Consider the following 9,772-nt stretch of genomic DNA (forward strand, 5'->3'; position numbering starts at 1 on the left):
GAGACGTGGCAGCCTTGGATGGAATACAGATTTGTATATAATCACTGCTGCAAAGCCGAAACAGAAGTTCAGCGAAGTAAAAAGAATATGCAAAGCAATAGTTCCCCTGGAGTGGAGAAAATCTGGTTTCTGGTGGCGTCTGCAGTGTTGTTGGGCTAAAAGGAGTTGCCAAGCTGAAGTTGAGAGAGAACTGTAAAGACACAGGGAGAGAATTTGAAGAACAAATGGTTGTCACAAATTCACCTCTCTACCCTGTCCTCGAATACCCCTTGTTCCATCAATGCAAGTGTGTATTTGCAGGTTTTTTAAATGCTGTAAAACTGACTAAAAATAGGCGATGGATTCCTTCCCCATTGCCAGAGGACCAGTGTGCCCGTGCATCACATCGTACGTCACATTCAATGTGACGCACGGGCACACTGGTGCACACATAACACAAAGTAGAGCACTAAATGTTACAGTGCTTACTTCTTTTTTAAATCAGTTCCTTGAGATGCTGGAAAGGATTTTCGAGCACTTCTTCGATGGAGACGGAGAAGCTTTAAGGCTGAGATGACGGAGAAAGTGCCAGAAAAAGGGCAAAAAATGGTCTTAAAACTGGAGCCGATAAAAAGCCATTATGTGCGTAGAGTTTGACCTGCCGCTTGAAACGTTTCCCACTGGAGACAAAAGCCAGATTTTAGGGTTTTATCAAGTGGGAAACACAATCAATTAAAATGACCCAGTGAAGTATAAATTAAAAGGGTGAACTATAAATTAAAAGGGTGAAGTATAAATTAAAAGTGTGAAGTGCCTCTAATTCATCCCCAAAATGTCAGTGCATAACATCTAAAAAAAAAAATACAATCTTAACTGATTTACTGTGTGAGAGCTTTTAACTGACACACACAAACACATGCACAAGGCTGCAACATATCATGCTGGTCTGTGCACGTGTGTGTGTGTGTGTGGGGGGGGGGGGGTCATGTCAGCATGCGCATTGGCAGGAAACAGAGCTGAGAGGATCTTGAGTGAGTCCTCCGATAGGGACTGAGTGGCACGAGAAGAATGGTGGCGGGAGGCTTTTCGAGGGATGGGGGTCGTTGTTATGGCGCCGCGGGGCCGACTGAAAGACGTGTTTTGACGTGTGGCCCTTAAATCTCGTAATCCAGCTCGATCTGACCGCAGTGCACAGCCAAAAACCTACTGTATGTGTCAATTTACCATAACAAGCATCAACAAAGCAAGAAAGAAGTTACTGCTAGCAGATATGGTCAAAAGCATTTTGTGACTTTCATCTGATGAAATATTAATAGTCGTGCCATTGTTGACCATTGTGATTGAGCTACGGGCAAATAGTTTAATATAATTTCCCAATGTTCCTCATCATAGACACACAGGAGTCTAGTATAGATAATGTGTATATTGGTGCTGCAGGTTTATGTACTAATATGTATTGCGTCACCCACGCTCATGTGCACCTGTGTTGGTGAGTGAGAGCTAACTGAGTCGGTTGAGGTCGTGATGTCTAGTTCTTCAGCTCGTGTTATGCACGACTCTGTAAGTAAATGTCCATGTTGAGTATTACAGGATAAAGTGACAGTGGGGGAAGTCTCTGAGCTCATTTTCTATCTACTTAGCCCTGTGCTGCTAGCTTTCTCCACCTGACCTATCCAAGTTACAGCACATGCACAAGAAGTGTGGTCCTATTTGTAAAAAAATGAAGAAACTGCTGCGTATTATAAAGCTCGACCAAGGTACCGTCCTTTTCTTTTCAGTGTCACCTTTAGCTTCTGCTTGTTTTTATGCAACACCATTTTATGTCAGTGATTTCTCACTGCTTCCTAAAATGTATCTTGGGAGCTGCAGATGACTTTCATACTTACCGTTACACTGGATTGTATCTTTGACGTTTTATCATGGCATTAAATATTTTTATTTTTACTTTTGCACATCCAGGATACTTGGAAGCACGACAACTACCCGTCCCCCTGTCGTCTGAGCAGGCAACGCATACGACATGTGCTTCTTAAAGCCCGTAGCAAGCAACACCTTCTTGTTACAGGAAGTAATGGCGATAATTCCAGTGCAGACATCGTGAACGAATTAATTTCCCCATAACACAGAACCTTATGGCGGAATATAATGGACCTTTAAACTACAGGGCCAGCATTTAAATCATTTAGCTGACCGCTGAGGTTTATTGCAGCGGTGATTTTGTCTAGAATTACTGTCAATACAGTTCAGACAGTAATTCTGTGTAACTCATATCTGACATTTAAACTCTTTACAGGTGGTTTCCCAGAATAAATCTCATTTGGCAGCATAATGTAAGACTGCTTTTCTCCAAGAAAGGAAATATAAAAGTATCTTTGAGGGGATGAAAGACCTCCGTCATTGACTTGCAAAATGATTTTTTGATACGTAAATCAGGGCCCAATTCACAAAAGATCCAATCAATTAATCTCTTGTCGTTAATTATTGTACGTATTATTTCCAAAACAAAGTCCCATGGGGGACACCGGAAGACGCCGGTCTTTGCCTCTCGATACAGGTAAAAGAAGGTTTCCATCTACAAGATATCTTCCATCCCACCCTCCACTCCACCCACCCTTCCCCTCTCTCTCTCTCTGGTGGTGCTTTATGGGTAATGTCGAGTGACACATTTAAGTGGGCGCTGTCAACCCTGTGTACGTACCAATGAATGTCAGCGCCTCTGAACGCGAGCGACAGGCTCACACACACAAACACAGTCACACACATCCCACCCTCCATTACTGTGTTACCTGAATACTGTTCAGTGTGTACTTTTAAAGCATCACACACACACACACACACACAGACACACAGACACCATCTATAAGAAATAAGTACATACTGACTAACACAGACATTCGGACTTACAGCATTGACCTTGGCTGTCTTTGTGTGCGTGCGTGCGTGCGTGTGTGTGTGTGTGTGTATGTGTGTGTGTAGGTGTGTGTGTGTGTCAACTTTTTTTTTTTAACTCATCTACCACCATCTCTTCCTCCTTCTTTTCTTTTTATTCGTGATCAGATCTTCTCTCCTCTCTCTCTCTCTCAGACGTGAAACTGTCAGTGGGCTAAAAGTGAGGAGAAGAATAAGAGAAGGCAAGAACAAAATAAATGTAGCGTGATGCTCTGCACTGCCAGAGATCTCTTCTTCTTCTCTGACGTTTGGATTTACACATCTCATTTTCCTGAGTGACAAAGTACATAAACACACGCTTCAAGTCGAGGAGCTTGGCAAGCTGCTATCCTCCAACACACACACACACACACACACACACAGCCCTTGCTTTGGCATTTTGGATGAATTTAAGGAAGGGAAGGGGGATATGACATCTAGTCTTTGATCCATGGAGCTCTATCTTACTCCCTGTGTTCTGGCGATGAGCGATGAGGCAAGTCAGAGGGGGGAATTTATTTTGTTTCTTCATTTGGAGCGTTACAGCAGTGGTAATGTGGGGGGGGGGAGTTAGCCGCAGGCTGTCTTTGTCCTACATCAGACTTCTCCAAGACTCCCACTGAACTGTGTGCGTACAGGAAGTGGCTCTAGCCAACCAGTGTCCTTCATCTGCGTCTCATCTCCTCCGGCCCTTTCGGCTGCGTTGACAGCCTAAATGATGAGGTGACACACACCTGTCAGCGCTGAGCCTGACACATCGTGACAGACACACAAACACCAGCGCGTGGGTGAACAGCTCACACACACACACACACACACACATACACATACAAACACAAACGGTTGCCCAGACACAAGCAAACATACACAATCTATATGATATACACAGACTCACGCTGACCGTCCTGACCTGGACAGGTTGTGGTGTCTTTCATGTGTGCGTGCTTGTGTGTGTTTGTTTGCGTTGGAAGTCGTTGCAGTTTGAGTGTACATGAGAGCACAGTTTCATTTTATTTGCTCGCTGGATTATTCAGGTCTTGTTTGCCGTGCTGCCTATAAATCCGTCACGACTGTCTAACGAAGCCTCCGACAGCCACAAAATCACCTGCAAGTCTGTTTACACGCGCCGTGAATTTGACTTGCTGCTGACGCTGTATACAAAGTGTATAATAAAGCTGTCAAGGTTATAAACAGGGTGGCTGAGCTCTGAACACGACTTGGCACAGTAAAGTTTGTGGAGCGAAGAGTTGGGCTGATATAAAGGTTAGTTTGAATTTTTAGCCGATTTTAGCATTTTATGAAAACAGGATATTAGTCTTATAAATGTTTCTTCTCTTCTGACTCAACCTGACAGTCTTGAGACCTGGAATGACACGTGCCTTATTCAGGTTAAATAAAAAAGGTGCTGGCTCTGTTTTTAATCTGTATTTTGAGGGTCAGATCGGCAAAATTACAACAAGAAAAAAAAGAAAAATACATTATTTTTATACTTTTATGCCACATTTTAATTCAAAATACTCCACTGAAGATCTATGTGCAGAAACAGCGTCCCCATTCATTCACAGAACAAGCTGTTAACAGTTCTCAGTTTTCATCAGCGTGAGCATCGATGGAATCAAACTCACATCCATTGCTTTGGTGAGAAGCAGAAATATCATGGACCTCCAAATCTGGACAAACCCAAACTACTTAGTAAGCTATGTACAACAAAGCCTGTGGGAACAGTTTTATAATGCCGTCTGTGGATCTGGAGGAGCTTTAAATCTGACAAAATAATCCTGATGATTGCCTAGTGATGTCATGTTCAGACTTCAGGGTTATCTTGGCTTGGACTTTAGCATTTTTGACAGCATGCGTTTCAAAGTGAACAATATTTGAAAGACGTGGGCGTTTACCAGGCGGGGACAGTCAAATGAAAGCTGTTGCATTTTGGGAAATGTAGAGTGTAGCACTTTAAGAGCTCGACCTTGAACATTGTTTTGAGATGTGCAATATTACTCTATAAGTTATTACTGTTGTCAAATATAAATGTCCAAAACATTATCAGAAACTATCGGTTATAATTGAAGTTACATATTCAATTCCACCTTGGCCTTCAAAAGATCAAGTCAGATCCATAAATCTATGAGCCATGTTCTACATCTAACCTGGACTGGGAGTATGTATTGCATGAAGAAAAGTTGTTTTTAATTGTCTTCCTTGAATTGGAACACGTAAGCCCATGCTGGGATTTTTTATTATTTGAGAACAACATATTAGTTTATTTTAAGCTGGTATAGCACTTCTCGGGGACGTAAAGCTTGAATATGTATCCTGGATCTATTGTATCGCATTAATAAACGTCCTGCAGTGTGCTAAAGACATTGTGCTGGAATATTTAACAGGAACGTAAATTCAGCCAAAACTAAACCAGGACAGAGTCGCTGTATTTAATATCTTCTGTAACAAAAAACCTTTGAACCATCCAATACCAACATTATGACACAGATGGAACAATGCAATAAATAGACAGTGCGAGTCACCAGTCGGTTTCGAGGGAACATTGGACACAAATGCTGATTTACTGGAATGCGATTTTTTTTTCAGGTCCTAAATAGAAATGTCCATTTATATGTGCTATGCTCGTAATGAAAACTTTGCAGCTCACTGAGACATGGTCAGTGTTCACACCTTACCGTACCCAGTGGAAATCTGAAAAATTAAGATGTACTGTTCACTCAGCAGAACGGTGCTAAAGAGAAAGAAAGAAAAGATTGTATTGCTGCAAAAGAAGAGGGATGGAAATGCCAGTGATGCATCCACATGTAATCCAGTCTTGGGGCTTAAACAGAAAGTGGGACCAGAGAGACATAAGATATTATAATAGGCTGCATATGATGTATGACGTATCACAACGAATGAAAGCACACAGAGCGTTGCATATGTAGCGGCCGTGATTGAAAGCTACTGGTATAATAACGAGTTCAAAGAAGAGAAATGTCCACAAAGGAAACGCGGGAGGTTGATGGATAGGTGAGACAAACATAGGACTTTAACCCGGGGAATGATAATTCACGTCCTCTGTGAAACGTAACGTTATGAGAGGGCAGTTGCATGGATGGGTGGTTATTAAATTCTTAGTGTCACGTTATGCTATTTTAACTTTAACGTGATCTTTTTCTAAACATGACCAAGAAGGTGTGTTGCCAGAACCTAAAGAATCACATAACAACGATATTAAACCGTGGTACTCGTCATACGTGTGGTTCAGAGACGCCGACATTCAACTTATCACGTGGTTTTTTTAGAAACATTTAATGCAAACATTTTTATTCTGGTGGTAAGAAATGAAAGTACTGAAAAAGTAGTACTTTGTTTAAAAGTTGAAAAAGGCTGCAATAAAAGAAAGAAAAAACAATTCAGAAAAAATGAATAAAAGTGAGTTAATTATTTGACTGCACACATATTAAAAGCTCATCACCTTCAGCGAACATTGGTGTACATTCTTCAAAGACTGCATCTGCGCTGGTCTGCATGTCCATAATAATTAGTCGATGCTTATATTGTACAGCGGTTCTATTCTGATCATATTTCTGGGCTTTTAATTGCTTTTGGTTTTGCTCAGTGCCACTCGAGCGTGTAGACAAACGCAACGGAGGGAACGCACCCCGTGTGACTGTTCTGCTTTTATCGTTGTGCATAATGTGTTTCCCATGAACCAATCCCTCCAACACACAATGTGTATTGACTGAGTATGTGTGTGAGTGTGGTGTGACAGAATGCCTTAATTATGGATTAATTGTGTCATTAGCAGGTTTCTGCTGCTGCCACCACATTGGGCCTGTCAAGGTTAATTACTGGAACATGTTTATTTGCTGTCATCCACTGCTGCAAGCTGTCATTTGCATGGAAACACAGACAAACACACACAGACGCTGTTCACGCAGACAATTCACAGGGCACCTCGTGTCCCTCAAGCCCTCAACGTCTTCCTCAGTTCTCTTGTTTCCGTATCAGCACACTTTGTGCACTTCTCAGTCAGACACATGAATACAAACACACCGTGATGGAAGTCTCCTCCATCCAACAGAAACTGAATTCATCAGTGGCACCGGGGCTCATCAGGGCGGTTATGAGCAAAGCGGCTCAACTGGCCCAATCCTCTGAAAACATAGTTGGACTAAAGCGGTTTAGAACATTTCAAATAACTATCTATAATGTTTACTGTAATGCTCCAGTCTGTGCAAGTGAGCCGCGGAGATCAGTTTAAATACATTTAATTGCATTCTTGAATGGCATATGTTGTATGTGCCTGTGGCAAAGATAAGAGGAAATAATATTATATTATAATTTAATATAATATTAAATGCTAAACAATTATTTAGCGGTGTTAAATACAAGTGGAAGAAAGACAAAGGCACCCAGCTGACGTTGCTAATATTAGCCACAGGAGGCCACTGGTCATACCAGACCTATAGCTAAACCTTTGAGGGCATGGAATTGAGCAAAAATGCAATTTATTATTTGTAAATTATACTTTTAATTTAAAAGAGGAAGAATGAGATGTTTCATTTCTCAAAAGTCACACATTTTCACTTTTAAACATACCAACAAAAGCTTCTCTTAGAGCTTCAAGCAGGTTTATTGACAAGAAGAGGATCTATTGTTTGTCTCTGCATGGCTGGGTGTTTGGGAAGGGAAGAGAACTTTGTTGGAGAAGACTCGTACCTAAAAGAAAACAACTGGAAAAACACCAAATATAAAGTATGGATAAACATACAGGAGCATATTTGTATTTTAGTACAACTTGAATTCTGGCTTGAAACACACTTTGTGAATAGAAATGTATTCAAACATTACAAAAAGTTATTTTTGTTGTATTTTATATAGATTTCTTATTGATTATTTATGTATTAAGATGAAAAACTAAATGTTGCATGACACCAATTTTGTTAAACATTGTCTTCAGAAAAAAGGACATAAATGACAGTGTCACGACAATACAACATCATGTTTTATATTTTTGCCAGCAACGTGTTCAATAAAATGAGTTATTATTCAAGCGTATGAAGAGTAAACCCAGTTTGGGAATTTACCATCAGTTTGCATTTAAACAGGCATCTTTAAAACACTTAACATATATTAAGTTTTGTGACAGGAGTCAAGCAGCAACAGGGTTAGAATACTTTCCCACAATTTAAAAGATAAAAAGGACAACATGAAAAGTATCGAGAAAAAAGACAAAGGAAAGGATAAGAGAAAGGAAAGCAGCAGAGAGAGAGAGAGAAAGCCAGCATGGCGGCTTTGATTGATTTCAGCTGTAATCTCCTTACTAACTCATCTCCTGACATCTCTCTCTCTCTCTCTCTCCTTCCTTCTCTAAGAGACTCTCCGTCCATTAAAGCCCAGTCAGGTTCTGGCTGAGCAGCTGTGAAGAGACACAACATTTATCAGCCTGTCAGCTCTTGCTGCCTGTTATTCCGGGCAGACAGACTGCGGGGCTGTCTGAGACCCAATGACTCTGACTGAGGACAACTGGAACCGCTGCCTGACACCAACACACCCATGTACATCTAAATGAAATGTCCTATACACAGTGTTTATGATACCCAATGAGAGACTTTCTTAAAAGACACACACGGTTATAAAAAGGTGACTGACTGGAAGACCGTGAATTAACAAGCATGGACATGTGTGTCTCAAACACACCTCAGTGTGTCAGACACGTGACATGTAACATGTCGACATCCTGCCTGGTGGTCTGAGTGACACGGAGCTGAACAGCAGTCATCCACCTGCTCCTCAGGGCAGCGCGTCGTAAGCATGGAGCGAGGGCGCCACCTAGGGCCCACACCGACAAGGAGCTTATTATTATTATCATCACATGAGGATGTTTTCAAGTCATCTCCAAATAAACCATAAAATAACCAAGTGTGCAAGTTTTAAATAGTATATGAGGTTATTGCATACATCACCTCATACCCTCGCCCACTGAGACCAAGAGGACTGAACTTATAATCAGCTTTGAAACTTTATGATGATAAACAGCGATGTGAATTGAATTAGTTTAGTATTTGGATTTATTATAAACCCTAAATTGCAGACAACTGTATCCATGAAGTATATGGTAACATATGTATCATAGGCTCTATTTGCTAATATACCGGATATAAGGATCTGGTTTTTTAGTGAAAGGGATGCGATTCAGTCTGTTCCATCATTTAGTATTTCAAAAACAAATAATCGAAAATATCACAGTATATCAAAAAGTCATGATATAGTCCGTTGTAAAAAAAAGTCATTACAGTGTCACAGGATAGTACGTCATAAAAACATGAACAATGTTTTATATAAAAATTGTCATAGTATATAGTACGCCATATAAAAGTTTGAAGAAATGTCAGAATAGTATGTCAATAGAAGTCATTAAAAATCATATAAATGTCATTAAAAAAGTGAAGAATTGTCATAACCCATTTTTATTGAATTCTCAAAACAATAAAATTCAAAAGAAATTGTCATACGTCATGAAAATGGCAAAAAGTAGTCCATGATCCAAGCCACTTATCCTGTTCAGGATCAGGATGCTGGAGGCGACATTGGGCGAAGGCTTCACCCTGAACAGGTCGCCAGTTTATAGACATATAGAGACAGGCCACCATTCATGCTCACATGTACACCTACGGGCATTTTAGTCTCCAATTAACCTACGCTGCATGCCTTTGGACCTCCGGGAAGATGCAATTAGGTTCTTCAGAGTAATTTAATTTGGCAAAGTCAAGTTCACCAGTGCACCAACACCTCCATGCTAAGTTGAAACACCATGGGCAATCACGTTCTCAGATGGAAGTGAGCACACATGGCGCAGTGGTGGATCTCAAACCAA

The sequence above is a fragment of the Pseudoliparis swirei genome, chromosome 7 (assembly GCF_029220125.1).
Source record: "Pseudoliparis swirei isolate HS2019 ecotype Mariana Trench chromosome 7, NWPU_hadal_v1, whole genome shotgun sequence".
In the NCBI taxonomy this organism is placed as follows: Eukaryota; Metazoa; Chordata; class Actinopteri; order Perciformes; family Liparidae; genus Pseudoliparis; species Pseudoliparis swirei.